At 44.2% G+C, this 19553-nt stretch overlaps 1 long non-coding RNA gene across 1 annotated transcript; it reads right to left on the bottom strand.

Moving 5' to 3' along the window:
• Positions 1-3616: 3616 nt before the first annotated feature.
• Positions 3617-13287, bottom strand: LOC131828042 (uncharacterized). The gene is made up of 3 exons (XR_009352200.1): positions 13119-13287; positions 11926-12198; positions 3617-4479 (listed from the first exon to the last, which is right to left on the bottom strand). It is a non-coding gene; the product is annotated as an uncharacterized LOC131828042 (long non-coding RNA).
• Between the last annotated feature and the right edge of the window lie 6266 nt (positions 13288-19553).

Here is a 19553-nt window from a genome sequence, read left to right as displayed (position 1 = left end):
ACGCTCTGAGAAGCAGAGGAGTGGCGGGATCCACTGGAGGGACGCTGGGGACAGGGAGGCCCCGGGCGCCGGGATCCCGCTGGCCCTCTCCCCGGGCGGACAGCGCGTCGCCCGCCGGTCTGGGCGGGGCGGGGGAGGGGGCGGTGGGTGGAGGAGGGGAGCTGTAATTGCGCCGCAGTCCTGGTTCCCACGCTCCTATTGTTGGCGACTTTGTTTCCAATTCCCATCACGTGTGCTAATTAGTTAGAGCTGCTGGCTGGCTGGGAGGCGTGTGGCTGGCCTAAGAGCAGAAAGATCACTTCCTGTAGGGAGCCGGGCAGGCTGAATAGTACTGGGGTTCTTTCTCTCTCCCTCTCATACGGGCCTCCTTCTCTGCCGCCCAGGAGGGTGGGAGTGAGAAGGCAAGGGGAAGAAATGCCGATTGTGGAGCAAATGCCACTGAATTGCAATAGCAACCAAGAAGGGGAGGGGGGAAACTAAGGGTGGACGAAGCAGGATTAAAGGAGAAATTCTCATTAGACTTTTAACCTGATTAAGAAATGCTTTACAAAATTACTTTCGCAGTTTTGTTCGGGGATGCTTTTCCATAATGGGATAATAGACGAAAGGCATTTCAGTGTGTTCATTAAAAAAGAGAAAAGTAAAAATAATAATAATAATAATAATAATTAATAAAAGAAAGAAAGAAAAATTTTCCACACCGAATAAAACCAGCACATGCATCAGTGTACGATAGGAAAGAAGGGTGAAATACAGTTGAGTCATGACTTTGGACTGGTGACCTGTCTTTCGACTCAAACTTTTGAGGTTTTTGCTCTTTGGAAGTAAGCTCTTAGAAGGGGTGCAGGGACGTGTTGGAGACCTCTGACAGAGGACATTAGTACACTGGACAAAATACATGGTCTCTATTAAAAGGAAAGTTCTTTCTATGTTTCTTGGCTTTTCATGGGGTCACAAGATTTAGTAATGCTTTGCTTCTCACATGGAAGTCTCCACTTTGAAAACACAATATTATCCATACTTCCTCCCTATAAATGAGAGGAAGGCTGGCTTTTATAAGGACTCACTGTAAAACCTTATATGCTGCAGCAACAAAGAGAAGGTTCTGCCATTTCCTTGGAAAGCAGTGGTGTGGCAGAGGAATAAGATCAAGGTGACTTCACTTCACATGCATTCAGTAAGGACATTTTTCAGCATTTCATATGTGCCAGGCACTGGGCTAGGGCTGGAGATGGAGAGATGAAACATCTGGAACCTGTGTTTAAGTCACTCACAAATCTAGTTGAGGAGACAGATAAGTACGTAAACCAGTAATTAAGGATGACTCAAAAGTGGACGTCTGTATTAGGGACTGTGAGGGCTAGAGGAGTGGCACAGGATCCAACTTGGGGAATTTGGGAAGACTTCCTAGAGAAAGGATGACTCATCTGACACTTAAATGGCACATAACACATGGCCAAGAGAGGAAGGCAGAAGAGGGCACTCCAAAAAAGGGGTAAAGTCATGTACAAAAGGCCTGGGGGTCTTCACAGAGTATGATGCAGCACCGGGCTGGAGGGGTAGGCATGGAGGAGCTGGAGGGGTAGGGGTCATGAAAAATCTGCTTGAGGACTTTGGACGTCACCCTAAACACCATGAAAGATTTTAAGCAAAAGAATAAGATCGTCAGATTTGTCCTTTAGGAAGATAACTTGGGCAGTAGTTTGGATATGGACTGAAGGAGTCCAGCTAGAAGCATGGAGAAGAGGTAGGGGAATAATCCAGTAAGAGATTGAAAAGAGGAATGGGATAGAGATGGGTAATGTTCAAGAGATATTTAGAAGGTGGAACTGGCAGACGAGCTAGAGACCAGTGTTACTTTGCCATAAGCAACTGGGAAGTGTCCGGACAACTCCAGGTTTCTATCTTGTACACCTGGATGAATGCTGGTGGGATTTCCCCGGGATAGGCAACTTGGAGGACAAAGAACAGGCTCGAAGTGGAATGAGGTGATGAGTTTGGCTTTGGCCATGTTGTGTGAGAAGCGACTGTGGGGTATCAAGTAGTAACATCTGAGAGGCGGATGACTGTACACCTCCGGAGCTTGAAGGGAAGAGGCTGGAGCTGGGGTGGACGATGGAGTGATACAGGGGAGGAAGGCAGTGTGCTTTGCTTCTCACTCAGGGAGGGCACACTCACTGACAGTTTCCTCTGCAGGTAGCTTCTAGATACTGTTCCAAAAGGGACTTTAGGGGACTGTATGATCCCACTTATATGAGGTATCTAAAGTATCAAATTCATAGAAACAGAAAATAGACTGTGGTTGCTGGAGATTAGTAGTGGGTGAGAGGGAGGGAGAAAAGGGGAATTGTCTTTTAGTGAGTATTGAGTTTCAGATTTGCAGGATGAAAAGTTCTAGAGATCTGTTTCATAACGATATGAATATACTCACCATGACTGAACAGTATGCTTAAGAATGAATAAGGTGATACAGTTTACTGTGTTTTTTAATCACAATAATGTTTTTAAAGGGACCCAGGAGGAAAGGAGATAGCAACCCTATCAGCTTCCTTTAAACAGCACTAGGATAAAATCCTTTTACCTTCTGCTAGTGCACTCTCTCCCATTGTTGGTGGGAAGGTTAAGTTGGAACAGACATTGCAGAATAGATAATATCAATCAAGAGCCTTAAAAATGCTTATGCCCTATGACCTATGTATTCTACTGCCTGAAATCATTTATAAATAAGAAACCAAAAATACTGAAAGAAAATGTGAAATATTAGATATAATTTTTAAATGAAGTATTCAATAATAGGAAAACAAACAGCGAAATACCATACAATTGTTATAAATTTTTACAAAGAATTTACATCCACGTGGGAAATATTTATGAAGGTAAAATGAAACAAAGTTCAGGACATAAAATTGTATTTGTACTTTGATCGCAACTATATCAAACACAATCTGTACACAGAATAAAAGCCTGGAGGAAAATATACTTAAAATGTATATAGTTAGCTATTTCTGGTTGGGACCATTGGTGATTTTTTTTCCCCATATACTTTTCTATATTTTCCAAAGGTCCATATTAAGCATATATTCTTTAATAATGGGAAAGTAACCTATATAAATTCCATCTCCTTAATTTTTCTGCCAAATTTTCTGATTCCTTCGACGTTAAGAGAGGTGATTTGTATTTAGTTCAAAGCTGCAATAGATTATTACATAACTGATTATAAATGTGTCAAAAGCCCAGGGGAAGGAGAAATAAACATTCAGCGAAAATTTAGAAAGACTTTGAAAACTCCTCCATTTGAATATCCTTTGCTTTTGCTGCTCTTGTGTGGGAAAGAGGAAGCAGGGGATCTTAGCGTCAGGAAGTGATGTCGAACATTTTAGCTGATTATGAGTGCTAGAAAGGCAAATTAAACCCTTCCCTTTAATTGGCTGTAATCGGTTAAACAAGGTAATAGACCACCTGTGGCTAAGATGGGGCCAAGTCCTGAGGAGCCCTTGAGACCACAGCTTTGGCACTGAGCTGCCCTAAGGTCAGCTGGGATGGGCTTTTGATTCCATATCAAGTTTCTCAGACGACGCCACAAAGAAACATTCAATCAAAACCTAAGTGTATGATTTGGTTTAGAATATTTTTATAAAAGGAAGAAAAGTATGCAATTAAAAATTATTGAAGAATTTATTTTAAAAAATAATCAACAACCAAGCAAGCAACCAAGCAACCAAGCAAGGGCTTCTCTCAGCATTTCACGTACAATTGACTTATTAACAAGCCTGTGGGGTAGATTCTGTTGGTATCATCATAATCATCCCCAGTTTGCAGACAAGGAAACTGAAGCACAGAGGAAGAAAGATTGGGTCACACAGTTTGTAGTGGTGTAGCTGGGACTTGAACCCAGACAGACTGACTTCATCATCTACATTCCTAACCACTATACTATGTTACTTCTCAAGATCTCCCTCAAGATCATATGCTGTGCTAGTTACCTGTGAGTCGATCTAGACCAAAGAAACAGAAAAGGCTTGTTTCAGATTTCTCAGAAAGAGAAGCCAATTTCCCTCCCATCCCGTATGGACCAAAAAAACCATCACTGGGCGTGGCCATCTGTTGATGTGATAGGAAGTCAATCCTGTGAATGGCAGAGTGGAAAGGCAAGGAATGTTGGGCTGCCGAACTCACCCTACAGCAGGTCCCAACCTTAAGTTTTCTGTCCAGAGAATACATTTCTTTTGTTTTTGCCAGCGTAAGGAAGGGTGTCAATTATCTGTGTTGGAAATCATCCCCAATGATCTATTTTGCACATTCAAACAATCATCAAGTCCACTCTGTTCTCCTTCCTCAATATTTTAAAACCCACATACTCCACCCCCCGCCTCCAATCCCCATATCTCACAGTGATTCTGTTCAGGCCACCACTGAGGTCTCATCTGAATTACTGCAAAGCCTTCTTTCACCAAAATCCCTTGGTTCATCTGAATAGGCCTGAAGACAAAGTCAGAAAAAGAATGTGAAAGATTGAGGCTAGGGCAGGCACAGTAAGAATTTCCCCCATCTGGTCATAGGGGGAGCTTTGAAGTCTGCCATGCCTCAGCCCAACCCAAAAGGCATAAGAGGAAGCTACCTTCCATTCTTGGCCCCTTTGATCTTGTGGGCCTTGTGCTGTGTGGATGTTGAGACCACCTACCTGTGGTCATATCCTTATCTGTGGTATATCCTGTCCATGGTTTGCCAGCTGCCTTGGCAGTAACCCCGAATGGCACAACCTCAGCTAGTCCAAGTTGTGGTTCTTGCCTGCCTTTGGACCGGGACCAGCTGTTATGGTCAGTTCACTTGGATATTCAGTCATACACACTGGGGCCACCAAGCCAGGTAACGTGGTTATTTCTGTCCATCCTAATTTCACTTCAACTCTACACATGATTGTTGAGTGCCTTCTTCATGCTGGGCACACGCTAGGTCTTAAAAGGGCAGAGATGGAGAATGTCCTGCTTTTTTGTACCTTACTATTTGACACACAGTGGTGCTCAAAAATATTTAAGCGAATCAAAGAAATATAAAATGGTGAGTATGTTTTAGTCTGCACTCCAGCAGCTCACAATCAGTTGAAGAGATAAAACCAGGGGTGCCTGGGTGGCTCAGTTGGTTAAGCAGCTGCCTTCAGCTCAGGTCATAATCCTAGGGTTCTGGCATCAAGCCCCAAACCAGGCTCCTTGCTCAGTGGGGAGCCTGCTTCTCCCTCTCCCTCCGCCTGCTACCCTGCCTGCTTGTGCTGTCTCACTCTCTCTGTCAAGTAGATAAATAAAATCTTGAAAAAAAAAAATAACAACAACAAGAAGAGATAAACCCAAAGTCAGGCTACCACAAAGCTCACTGGTATATAAAATGCAAAAATAAAAACAACAACGTCTATCAAGACTCAGCCAATGTTCCAAGAGCTGACACATATTCACTTATTTAATCTGCACAGCAACTTTTGACATAGGCACTCATGTTATCGACCCTTTACATAGGACGAAACAGAAACTCAAGACAGGTCAGGAAAGTTGCCCAGAATCACATAGCTGGTAACATGAAGAAGACGAATTGGAGAATAGGAAAGGGAAATACCTATTTAGTTGGGAATCTGAAAAAGCAGCCATGGAAAAATGAGTTTTGATCTAGATCTTCGGGATGAGTAGGTCTTCAACATACTGGTGAGGGTGCTTGTGTGTATATTCTAGATTACAGAATAGCATGAGTAAAGACTTAGAAGGGGAGATTACAGGGTATATTCCAAGAACAACAAATAATCCCACATGGCTGAGTGTAGGGGTGCAAAGGAGGCGGCTGTGGTGAGAAGTCAAATGGGCTAGATCGTTGGTCACTCAATTGTGGAGGGTCTTTAGAGGCACAGCAAGCTTTCAGTCCTTCCTGTTTCAGTCCCTCATTTCTTCAGGAATCTCCCAGCCCCTCTTCAACCCAAGTACTTCAGGTGATGTTTATCCAATACCCATGTGCAGGGTAGTCCCTAATTTACTTAAGCCAACCAACACTTTCCATTCTCTGGCCACAAAGATGGGGTCCAGGTTGGGCCAGAGACCTACACCTATCCAATCAAGCAAATCTCAGGATTCTTGCCCAGTGTCCTGAGACAGCATTCTCTCCCTTTGAAAGTATTCTGGGAAGTTTGCAGTCCTCCAAGCTTTTTGGCTTCTTCCTGCAAGCCCAGGACTAGCCCATGCCACTACAGAATGAAGCCAGCACCAGCACAGGAAGCACAGTAGGGGAGACACAAAGAAACTCAGTCCTGAATCATATCACTGAGCCTCGGGATTAAACCATCCCATAGCCAGTCCTTCCATCTCTGGACCTTCCCATGACATGAACCTAAAAAGTAAATTTTTTAAAAAAGATTTTATTTATTTGACAGACAGAGATCACAAGTAGGCAAGGAGGCAGGCAGAGAAAGAGGAGGAAGCAAGCTCCCCGCTGAGCAGAGAGCCCGATGTGGGCCTTGATCCCAGGACCCTGGGATCATGACCTGAGCCGAAGGCAGAGGCTTTAACCCACTGAGCCACCCAAAAGTAAATTTTGGTGCCCCAAAAGTAAATTTTTTATTTAAGCAGCTTGAGTCCAGCTTTTTATTATTTGCAATAGAAAGAGGGCTAACTCATAAAGACTTCGTGTTAGGTCATGTGGTTTTCCAGTATTATTCTGAGAAGTGGTTTAGAAAGGTCACATTGTGGCCATCTGGAGGGGACAGTGGTTAGGGAGTCTCGAGGAAGAGAGATGGCTAGCGGCCCAGTGAGACTTCATGGAGACTTTCAGCACTGACAGTGGACACAGGGGAAGATGTGAAAGAAGAGGCATTTATGCAAAGTTTATTTAAAATAGGCTAGGGGTTGAAACCATCATTTGTTCTATTTCATTCTACAGCAATGGACGCTTGTGTTGGAAAAATAACTCTTCAGCTCATCGGGGTGCCAAAGTCTGTGTATTCCTCTCTTCCCTACAGAAAGAAGATGAAGGAAAAAGGAGACTTCCTAGTTATTGTTCCATTATCCAATTTAAGTATTGACTTTGTACCATTCATTCCTTCATCATATTCTGTGCTAACTAGCTCACCATGTCCGGCGCTTCCATCCTTCATAAATGTGCAGCCTGATATCACCTCCCTCGTAATCATCAAGTAGCCCAGTTCCGTGTACTTCGCTCCTTTCTATCTCCCTTCGTATGTCAGAACTTGGAACTCCTCTGCCTAGCAGAGCCCATATGCACAGTTCCCTCCATTGCATTTCACAGCTCTCAGTGGCCGTGGCCCCGCTGTGTATAGGCTGCTGGATGTGTGCCATCTCGGCAGGGAGGGGGCCCCGGGAATATGCGGTGCAGCCCTGCACCTCCAACACAAGGCTTGAAGGGGGTTCTCTCCTGCCACTTCCAGCGCTGCCCCTTGGTGTGATGTAGGACAAGCTACTGACGCTTCTGAGTCTGGGGATGGTCCGCTGTCGTACAGCAAGGCTTAGCATCCTGAAAGGAGGCTCTCAGCTACCAAACTCTCTTCCATTTATCCCTTCCCGTCTATTCTCTGCGGAGGAAGAGGGAAGATAGGAGTGAATCAAGGACTCGTCCCTGGGCTGAGCATCGATGGGCAAGGGCTCACTCTCTAAAGAGTACTGATGTTTAAACTGCAAATCTCTCAGGGCCAGACACTCAGGACAGGTCCCAGGCCCCTGAAGCAGAGCTGTTCTGCTCTGATGACGTGAAAGAAGCCAGGCCTGCACCAGGCTTAAAAGGAGTCTCCTCTTCCTCTCCTTGGCTTATCTCCCATTTTCTTGGACCGTTCTCTCCTGGGACTCAGAGCAGGAAAACAGGGAGCCAAGAATTAAATGTAGCTTGCTGGCAAGCACTGAGAAAGCGCGTTGGCCTACTCGTCTCACTGCTGCTTCTGCCTGGCCACAAGGAGCCCTCCAAGCAGTCCAGCCTGTCTCCCAGGGGGACACACTGGTATTTGGGGGCAAAAGCCTTGCGCTCACAAAGGCTGTGAATTAGCCCTCGTTTGGCTTCAGCATAGACATAGCTAAGAACAGAGAGAGGACAGTTTTGAGAGTCTAGCTGCTTTCAACCTTTTGCTACCTCAACAGAACTACCCAGAGTTAAGAAGAGCACCATCTTCGGGGCGCCTGGGTGGCTCAGCTGGTTGAGCAACTGCCTTCAGCTCAGGTCACGGTCCTGGAGTCCCAGGGTTGAGTCCCGCATCGGGCTCCCAGCTCCATGGGGAGTCTGCTTCTCCCTCTGACCTTCTCGCCTCTCATGTTCTCTCTCACTGTCTCTCTCTCAAATAAATAAATAAAAATTTAAAAAAAAAAAAAAGAAGAGCACCATCTTCTAGGGTTATTATTATAATTAAATGAGATGGCACCAGAGGAAATATTTTGAACTCTCCAAAAATGTAAGGCCATCATCTTAAATTCTAAACTCTTTCCATTCAAGTTTGCTCCTTTGTTAACTGTTTAAAGCTAGAAGTGAAGCTTTGAGGGATGGCGAAATAAAAAATGTGTGGGAAAAAATGGCAAACCAGGACCATAGCCACGGGAAAGGGAAAACGTCCCTTTAACTTTATAATTAACCGTTCAGCACTGAAATGCTCTATAAAGTTAAAACAGTGTTAAAACTCTTCTGGGTCTTATTACTGATTTTCTAAATCTGCAGAAAGCAGAAAGATTCTTTTGGTGTGTTCTCCCATTGACATAGTAGAACTGTTTTACCCTAACATCATACAACTAACTGTTCCAGTTCAGAATCTGTGTAGGGACATCATTTCTAGCAGCAAACGGGCCTCTCCTGCATCATACTGACCCTACCCTGCCTACCCTGCTGTTCACATCTGTTTTGTTGAGTACACTTGCTAACCCGCATGCAGTACACAAGTAGAAACTGTGGCCCTGACCCCCGGGGGCTTTTCCTTCAGGCAGCTGTCATTGATCTTAAGAAACACAAGGACACAGAAATCTCAGCCAGTCTCTTAGATATACGGCAAACATCATGTCTCCACCAACATAAACAACTAAACATGTTGAGGTTTTAAGTAAAGTCTAAACTTCTGAAAGCACAGCCCGCATCTTTGGGGGAAAAGGAACCCCAGCAGGAATGGAAATTCTGTCAATGAAATCCCAGCAGTTGTTCTGGCTTCAAGGCAGTCAATGAATAGGCGCCTAGAGGTCCTTAGAGCCAGACAGAAAAACCAGCTGGATAACCGTACAGCCAAGAGGTCTCTTTGGGATTTCTCCAAAGCTTCATCATTGTCTTGACCTCGGTGCTATGCACCCCACTTTCCTTCCCAAGGGGTCCCTTGGTGAATGCTGTGCCATCAAGGGGCGGAGTCTTTCTCTTGTCTTCTGTGCCTCTAGGTGGAGGTCTCCAGGGGATCCCATGCTAGAATGCACACCAGAGCCTGAAGGAAAGGGGCAGAGCACATGTTTACCCCTTTCCCTGGCCACCAGCGCCATCGGGCCCCCTGCCTTCCGCGTGGCAGCAGCGTACGCACAAAGCTGGGGACCAATTTGCTGACGCCATCTCTGAGGAGACTCACAGTACCAGAGGACAGTGGACTTGCTGGCTCTTGTCAACTGTCCTGTACCACATACAGAAAAAACTTCAAGGCACAGGCCTCCTAGGAAGGGGTCCACTCCAGCATGTCCCTTGTCATTTGCTTGTCCCACTACTACGTTCTAAGCATCTACAGTATGCCAGACCCTTCTGGGCTCTAGACATCTATGGGTGATTACAAACACCTCATGCTTGGCCCGGTCCCACAGCCACCTGGAGAGGTCCTGTCCCCCTTGAGGTCAAGCGTCCTCACCAGTGAGGGGTCCATTTCCTCGTTCCTGAACCATAAGGGCAAGTCTCACTCGAGAACACTAACATCTAACAGTAAAACCATTCATTTTTCTCAGCACAAGGCTCTCTAATAACATACTGCGGAGAGTACTTTTCCATTTAGCAGGACTCCAGGCCTGCCCTTCCTTGCACAGAGGTGCGAGAGGCTCCTTCCTGCTCGCCTGAGGCCAAGCGTTGCCTCTAAATCACCAAGAAAATGGCACTCCAATGAAATCCTTTGGATTCAGATTATCTAAAAGGGAGCCGAGAGTAGTTAGCGGTTGGGGTGGGGTGACTTCTGTCAGCATTTTAACACAGAGTGGAAAGATACGGACAGTTTCTGGGCCGGATTCAAAAAAACATCCCTTGATTAAATTTGCATTTCCCACATAAGCAATTGTAATCACCCCCAACTAAATTATAGTAAATTCCATTCTGTCACAGGATCTGAATCAATGAGTTTTGCCCAATTTCTGTTTTGTGGGGGTGGGGGGAGGGGACATTGGCGGTGGGGGGGCTCACTAAGGCTGAGAGACCTGAGGGGGTCACCTCTTTCCACACCAGTTCACCATAGAACTCACTCAGTCCAAAGCTACCCGGGGCCATGGTTTCCAAATTAATGGCCAAAGCCACAGAACTTCATAGGTTCACCAGCACTTTTTTTTTTTTTTTAAAGAACAAGAATAGAGTGGACGATACCAGAGCGCTAAGTATTGTAAGTATAGTAAGCCAAGTATTGTTTTGTGAAACTTCTGTTTCAGGTAAGAGGGTAGGTAGGTGATTCATGGTTATTGTGGTCTGGGTCACAAAGCAGAATGCATTTCTACTCAGAATCTGGTCAGAGGGGACAGAGGATGGGCAAAGTGTTGCCCATCACGATTTTTGAATTAAGATATCATCGGCATATAACCTCATCTTAGTCTCAGGTGCACAACATAATGATTCAGTATTTGCATGCAATGCCTAATGATCCCCACAATAAGGAGAGCTAACATCCATCAGCATGAAGAGTTACAGAGTTTTTTGGCTTATGATGAGAAGTTTCAAGATCTACTATCTTAGCAATGTTTCCAGTATACAGTAGAGTGTTTTTAACTATAGTCACCTTGCTGGGCATCATATCCCCAGACTTGCTTGTTTTATAATTGGATGTTTGTACTTTTTAACCCCGTTGGCCTACTCTCCCCTAACCTCTCATCTCTGAAAACCACCCATCTGTTTGTTCTCTGGATCTGTATCTCTTTACCATGGAGGCTCCCTTTCCCACTTGACTATTTTTAAAAAGATTTCATTTATTTATTTGACACAGAGAGAGAGAGAGAAAGAGAGAGCACATAAGCAGGGAGAGCAGCAGGCAGAGGGAGAGGGAGAAGCAGGCTCCCCACTGAGCAAGGAGCCCAACGTGGGACTGAATCATGACCTCAGCCGAAGGCAGCCGCTTCACTGACTGAGCCACTCAGGCGTCCCTCCACTTCACTATTTTTAAATGTGAGAGGTTTTAAAAGGAGCCTCTCGCACCTTATGTTTTAAATTTTTTTTTTTCAGTGTGGCCCAATAAACAGTGTGCTTCGCTTTTCATTCTCTTACATTCAGATTCCCCAAAACTGCCAAACAGTCTCTTCCTACCCGGGCAGGATTTTACCTGCCCCGAAGAGGCGATTTCAGATACCATAATTTGAAGAACTTAACAAACTTATTGCACACACGCACACACACACAAACACACACACTTTTTTTTTTTTCTTTTTCTGGTCAAGGTAGCAAATGGTAGAATGTTTTTAGGATTTGGCCTGAGATTCATGAGAGTCCCAGGCACGGTGGTGCCCACTGTTTTCAGGCTTCTAGAATGCTGCATATTTGCAAAAGCCCTCTGTGGCCGTAGCTGGACTGACCATTCGGGCTCCAGCGTGTGCCGAGGCTGAAACAGACCCACTTGCAGTAACTTGGCTGCAGGCAATGGGTTAATCCTCCTGGGCTGACGCCTGACATCCTGCAAACCACACACTGCCCCTCACAGCTGTCTGAGCATTTCATGAGCCTGACAAGAAGCATTTATGTCTGACTAAAGCTCACCTGTTGCAATGTGACTCCCCTTCATTCATTCACTCTGTCGCAAGGTTACCAGAGAGTTTTGAAGCCCCCGCGGGGGGCTCACCGTTGCACGGGGCTCTCCGGAAGCCGGGGTGCAGGGGCTCACAGCCCCCACAGAGACGTCACACTCATAAATCTCAAGGCCAGGCTGTCACTTGCGTGATGAAGGCAACGGAACTTTTGGTGCACAGGAAAGGGACGAAACGGGTTGGCCTCAGGAGGTCTTTCTGGGCTCACGGTGACGCTGGTTATGACCTGTTGGAGATGGAGATGGAGAATAGTTGAGTAACTTTCTCTAAACTTCTCTTTGAGTCTGGTTCAATATTCTAAATTAATTTTTCTTTTTATATCCAACGTTTAGCCCTTCCGTCAATTCCATTACTGAAATCTGTTTATTCTCCATCTCTCCCTCTACAAGGAGATAACCTCTCTGAAAGGAGGGACTTGATCTATTTTGTTCCCTTGCTTTTCAACGTTTGGTACAGTACCTGGCAGTCAATACTTGTTCAATAAATATATGTGGCCCATTTTCCTGGGGCTTCATTAAGCACTAATGTCTAAATTGCGTTTCTGAAACAAAATAAAATATAAAATGCAATACAATAAAATGGGGTGCCTGGGTGGCTCAGTGGGTTGAGCCTCAGCCTTCGGTTTGGGTCATGATCTCAGGGTTCTGGACTGGAGCTCCTCATCAGGCTCTCCGCTCAGCAGGGAGCCTGTTTCCCCCCTCTCTCTGCCTGCTTCTCTGCCTGCTTGTGGTCTCTCTCTCTTTCTGTCAAATAAATAAATGAAATCTTTAAAAATAAAATAAAATAAAATGAGTTCCTCTTACAAATAACAAAACAGATAGCTCACTCTTTCCCACCATTGCAATATCTCTATCCCCACCAACTCTCTCCTGCTCTTTTCTGAGCATTCCCGAAACTGTCTTTAATGCACTCAGGAATAAATTGCTGTAGGTATGGCCACCAATTAGAGACCTCAAAAAGCCGAGGGGAGGGTCTGCATTCTCTGATGCCCTCCATGCATCAGGGCCATGGCTGTGAGCCATGAAGGGGAAGGAACACCTCCTCTTCCCCTTGTGCAACCTGTATTATGTATACATCAAGGCAATGTAGCTTTGTGCCCTATATTTGGAGGATTTGTACAAAAAAAATACTTCCATATTTACTTACAACATCTTATCTCCCCTGGATTCAGACATGAGTCCATGAAGAGCTCACCCAAAGGCACGGGGCAGTATTCAGTATCTCTTCTCCCTGCAGAGCTTTGAAACTTTGATATTGGGCTGAACTTGGAAGCCCAACTCTTGTTCAGGGTGACAGATTCCCAGGAGACTATTCATGCCCCCTAAAGAAGAAACCACTTGGTTAGCCCATCAGCCATTACTAGACACACCTAGACTCTAGTAACCACGCTCAACCTTGAGCTTAAGAGACACCACTAAATCTCTTCTTTTAAATAGAAACTCAGGCAGGCATAGAAACTTACCATGAGCCTGACCAGACCTGCATATATGTCGTTCATATTTTTTATAATATTTGGAGCTTGTGTGTGGCCAGGAAGCTTGGCCAGGAAGCCACAAACCCACATGACATGACCAGCGGCTGGAGCCTGTGAGAGGACACTTAGCTTCTCTCTCACCCGTGGACATTCTGCCAGTTGAGCTATTGCAAAGGCAGCTTTGAGAGTGAGTAGGGACCTAACAGAAGACACCATCAATCCTACCCATGTAGCTGCTGTGACCAGACCCACTGCTGGTCCTCAGATCAGGACCATTCACTCAACAGTGTCCCAACAGCATGCCAGGCAATTTGCTTAGGACACTTAGAATTAAACTTTAATTACCTAGTATTTTGTGTTTCATGCATAATAGAAATCCATTTGTAACAGAGGCAAATTTTAGCTATTTTTTGATGGCTTATTCAACAATCAACCAGTAATTATTGACTGCTTACTATGGTCTAGAGTCACTTCTAGTCACGGTCCTAAACAAATGATCCAAGGTCACAGTCCCGTGTAGCTTACTCTAAACAAGAGTACCCTGTAAGTAAGAGAACAGAAAAATAACAAGGGAATTTCCGATAATCATAAGTTCATTAAAAAAGTAAACAGGACAATATGGCGTAAAAGGTGATTGGGATTAGCTGCTGCAGGCCATGTATATCCTCCTTTTCTGCCTTGCATTTTCTAGTATGCAGGCTGGGGAGATAAAAATGCTTATGTCACCAACACCCCTTCTTGCTGGGGCTTGTGTGACCCAAGTCCATGACACCAGGTTGAACATTCTGAGGAGGCCTTCCCTGTCCAATAAAATGCAGAGCCATGTAAGAAAAGATTTTTATCCTTTGGACTCTCCCTTCTCCTCGTTTGGGACACAGATGGAACGCCCAGAGGGGCAGCAGCTGTCTTATGACCTTGAAGTGAAATCACAAGGAAGAAAGTCAAAATGTTAAGGGTGGCAGAGTAGAAAGTGAGAAAGAGACAGAGTCCCTGATGACATCATTGGGGCCTGACCTAACTACCTTGGATATCTTAATACGTTAGACAAAAGTATATTGGCTTAGGCCTTTACCAGGTTTATTCTTATTTGTAGCGAGAACTTTTCTAACTAAGAGAGGGACATGAATTGTGGGTGGAAGGATATTTTAAACAAGGTGCTCATGGAAATCTTCTCTGAGAAGATGATATTCTAGTTGGGATCTGAATGATAAGAAAGAGAGTCATATGAAGAGCTGGGAGAAAGAAATCCATTCAGAAGGAATAGCAAGTGCAAAGGTCCTGAGACAGAAATGAGTCTATTGCATTCAAGAACCAAATTTCAATGTGTCTGAGGTATCACAACAAGGGAGGCTGTGGCAATACTGGAGGTCTTGGAGGAGGGCAGAATCTAGACCACAAAGAGCCTTGTAAGTCATGTCAAAAATCTATTTTAGGGCGCCTGGGTGGCTCAGTGGGTTAAAGCCTCTACTTTCCGCTCAGGTCATGATCCCAGGGTCCTGGGATCAAGCCCCATATCGGGCTCTCTGCTCAGCAGGGAGCCTGCTTTCCTTCCTCTCTCTCTGCCTGCCTCTATGCCTACTTGTGATCTCTATCAAATAAATTTAAGAAAAAAAATGTATTTTAATTCCAAAGGGTTTTGAAATAGATGGCTTGATCTACATTTTGAAGGTAAAGTCTTCCATGGCACTTGATGATGGATCAAAGTAGGATAAGAGAAAATAAGGAATTAAGGATGACTCCTAGATTTTTATCCAGAACAATGGATGGGGCCATCACTTATGTGGAGAAGAATGTGAAAGGTCTGGATGGGGAAAATGAAGGGAACACAGTGTGGAGACAATGTGCATGCTAAGTTAGAAATGCCCATTAGAATTGCAAGTGGTGATGTTGTATGGGAAGATGAATCTGTGAATCTGAAACTCCAGGGACAAGTCAGGGCTATAGTGAGAAATTCAGAACCATCCACATACAGATGGCATTTAAGTCATGACTCTGGACCTGATTTCCTGGCCAGAAAATACAGATAAAGAAAGGAGTTTCAGCCTGGAATATGTCCACATTTAGATTCAAAATGGAGGCCAGCAAAGGGAAACAAGAAGGAGCATCCCGGGAACTGAAACAGAAGCCAGGAAGCTCTGAGAAAAGAGTATTTTAAGGAGAGTCATTAACTCTGTTGAATGATGCTAAGAGGTTGGGAAAGCAACACAGAGAAGTTCTTGGACTTGTTCATGAGATGTACTTGGTCATGTTGCTAAGAGCAGTTTTAGAGGACAGGAGAGGCTCCTGCCTGACTTGAATGGGTTCAAGACAAGACAGGTGGAGAGAACACGAGGTACAGACCACTCTTGCATCCAGAGTAGTTCTGCCATTAAAGGAAGTGGAAAATGGTGGCAGTGGCTGCAGGGTCTTTGGGGCCATGGAGGATCTGGCAGGAGTTGTTGGTTAGAAGACAGATTCTGTCTGGACAACTAAGTAAATGCAGTGAGGTAGTAGGGTGGGATATTTATTGAGCGCCTACTACATACTAGGCACTTTACAAATTCCAGTTTATCCTCCCAACAATTCTGTTCAGTTGCTGTTTTTCCCCCTCTTTATAGACACGAGGGAGGCACTAGAGCACATCGATTGATTACCTCAGGTCGAGTTCAACAGAATCCGAGTTCTGCTGTTCATTGGCTGCTATGTGACTTTGACCAGCTCCCGAGCTCTCTATGTCTCTGTTCAGATAAAACCAGTACTTGCCTCAAATGATTGGTGTGAGGAGGAAAATTTCGTAATCCATATAAAACAGGTACACTAGCTTCACACATAGTGAGTCCTCAGTAAATACTCTTTTCAGAGATGAGAAAAGAGAGCCTCTGAGGTTAACTATCTTTATTTATTGAACAAATAAAAAATATTGAAAAAAAATGAAAAATTGAAAAAAAAATTGAGATTCTACTTTTTGCTAAGCATCACCTGAGGCCAGGGAGTATAGCCATGGACAGGATACAAAGTGTTCTTGTCTTCAGAGAGCTTAGAGTTGATGATGATGATGATGGTGGTGGTGGTGGTGGTGGTGATAAAACCCAACAGTAGCTAACATATATTTACTACGTGCCAGGCTCTGGAGGTTTCACAGTCATGAGTAACAAAAGCAGAATCTATCTTGCTCCAATTTGTAGTTCTATTATGTCATCCTTCCCAGGGGTATCATTTTGCAAGGAGAATGAAACCCAACTCTAGTGACATAATCCTGGGTTGTGAGGACATGTTATTGAAAGGAAAACATTAGAGGTGATGACTAACCTTCCTTGCTTTCTCCACCATTTCCCCAAGATGCTATCAGAAACAGGTTCTGAGGATTGTTTTTCTCTGCATCCTGCCTTGTGTCTCCTTCCCTGTTTTTTCCCCAAGTTGTTTAACCAATGACACAAATGTGACAGGCCCCACGTTAGCTCCTTTAGGAGTATCAAAGATAAGTGCTATGGGCTGAATTGTGGCCCCTTCAAAATTCATATGGTTGAAGTCCTAATCCCCAGTATCTCAGAAAATGACTATGTTTGGAGATAGAGCCTCTAAGGAGTAAGTTAAAATGAGGACATTAGGATGGCCCTACTCCAATATGTCTGGTATCTTTATAAAAAGAGGAGATTAGGGGGCAGGTGGGTGGCTCAGTCAGTTGCGCATCCAACTCTTGGTTTCAGCTCAGGTCATGATCTTAGGGTCATGAGATCGAGTCCCACTTCAGGCTCCACGCTCAGTGTGGAATCTACTTGAGATTCTCTCCCTCTCCCTTTGCCCTTCCCCAGGCTCATGCTCTCTCACTCTCTTGAAATAAATAAAATCTTTTAAAAAAAAGAAGAAGAGATTTGGACACAGGCAGGTGCAAAGGGAAGACCATGTGAAGACACACTAAGAAGGCGGCCATTTGTAAGCCAAGGAGAGAGAAAAATCCAGCTCTGAAAAATCCAGCCCCACCAGCAGTTTGCTCTCAGACTTCTGTCCTCTGGAATTGTAAGAAAATAAATTTCTGTTGTCAGACCCACCCAGTCTGTGGCATTCGTTATAGCAGCCCTAGCACACTAATACAGTAAGTAAAACACACTTGTGGTGTGGAGGACTTGGCAGTGTTTTCAAGGTGGTCAAGTTCACACTAAGTACCATGCAATGTGGGGCAACACTGGACCAAGTGAGAAGTGCTAAGGTTAAATTTCTGGACACCAAAGACAAAGAGGCCACTTTCTTCGGCAGGATGGACCGTCAGGTGAAGATCTGAGAAAGAGGTGGACTATGAAATGGATCTAGATTGATTCTCAGGGATTTAGTGGGTATCATGTGGGACTCCAGAGCATCCTAGGGAAATGGTCCAGCATGAATCATCTTTCTTCTATCATTGGATGACTCTCTTTGTCAGCCCCGTATGTGTTCTCCTTACCAGTTTTGGTTCCAATTAGCATCCTATCATTATTATGTATTAATATGTTCATTAAGTATTAATATTGTAATATTAGTAATATATACATTATATGTCATAATTATATAATCATATTATAATATATTAATAATATAATATTAAGCATTAATATGTTCATTAAGGAGTCTAAGTATTATTTTCCCTGTTCTACAGGTGAGGATGCCGAGGTGCAGGAAGGTAAAGCAACCTGCTCAAGGCCATACAGTAAACAGTGGAGCTGGAAGCACACCCACCAGTCCTCTGCTTGCACTGGTCATATAAATGGGACCAAGCTCAGTCACAGAGCACGGTCAGTGTCAGAAGTGTCCATGAGGAATGCACAGGGGGAAAATAGAGATTCCTCTTTGGAGACATGTATGTGGAATCCAAAGGACAGAGCAATGCAGAAGGTTGAGAAGGAAAGGAAGGGGAAGGAAGTTTTTATTTTGGAGAAGAGGGAAGATTAGAAAGTGCAAGTAAAAAACAGGAGCGAGATATTGAGGATAGGAGGGAAGCAGCTAGCAAAGAAAGTTCTGGAAGGAAAGTGGAAGCCTCAAATAAAGTGCATGTGCAGTGTGGGGACTTTGGGAGGTGGTGAGGCCAGCCTTGAAAAGAAATAGGGGACACAGTTTCCTCTGAAGTGAAAGTGAAAAAGAACGAAAGAGAAGAGGTTAGAAGACTGGGTGCAAAGGATTGACGGCCTTGGCCCTGGTGCTCCCTGCCTGCCTGCCTGCATGCCTTCCTGATCCTGCCCTTTCCTGCCTGCCTTTTTTCTTTCTCTTTCTTCCTTTCCTTCTTCATTTGTAAAAAATGTCTTTTATTGCTTATTTTAATTTTAATTTTATTTGTTTTTTAAACTTTATTTCTCTTCTGCGAAGCACAAGAGAATGGGGAGGTGGGGGCGGGTGTGGGAGAGAGACCTAAGAGGAGTTGTACAGTTTGGGGAAAGGGCTGAGGGGAATTGGGAGAGAAGCTGAGGACAGGAAGAAGGGCACACAGCAGTCAAGCACCCACAGGATGTGAGACTCTGTGCCAAGGAGTCTAATGCATCTAAAAATGCATCTAATGCATCTAAAAATCATCAAAAATCTCTCAAGCATCATTTGTTTGATGAGGTAGTTGACCAAATGGAGTATTGTAATTTTTGGTCAAAAACAACTGACGATAAAATAACGAGACCAAATTCTTGGGGAGGACTCTCCAATGCTTGCAGACAACTCCTGGAGGAATTCTGCAACAGCTCTGAGCAAGACAACGTGAAATCGGAGTCTGTTCTCCCAGGGTGGTTATAGGAAAAGACAACACTCATTTAAATAGATGAATTGATGTAGTCGTTTAAAATCTTGTCTCCTTTCTTCAAAGGGACACTTGAGATGTTGCATTGACAACTTCGTGTATTACACTGGAGAAGCCCACGTCTCCAGATGACTAAAGCAAAATATGAATGCATCACAGTAACACGTAAATGAGAGTATGTACCAGATGTCAGCCCTGAATAGAAACATGATCTCAATTCAATAAATATTCTTCACAAAAAAATACATCTGACCATGAAAAAAAAATCTTTAAAATTTCATCTTGAATATTAGAGGAGAAATAAATTCTTTCTTATATTCAAAGCATTTTCATTTCAAAGATACTGTTTTGATTTACTAAATTGCATAGAGTATAG

This window comes from Mustela lutreola, chromosome 3 (genome assembly GCF_030435805.1).
Source record: "Mustela lutreola isolate mMusLut2 chromosome 3, mMusLut2.pri, whole genome shotgun sequence".
Lineage (NCBI taxonomy): Eukaryota > Metazoa > Chordata > Mammalia > Carnivora > Mustelidae > Mustela > Mustela lutreola.
This window is presented reverse-complemented; position numbering and strand designations above follow the sequence as displayed.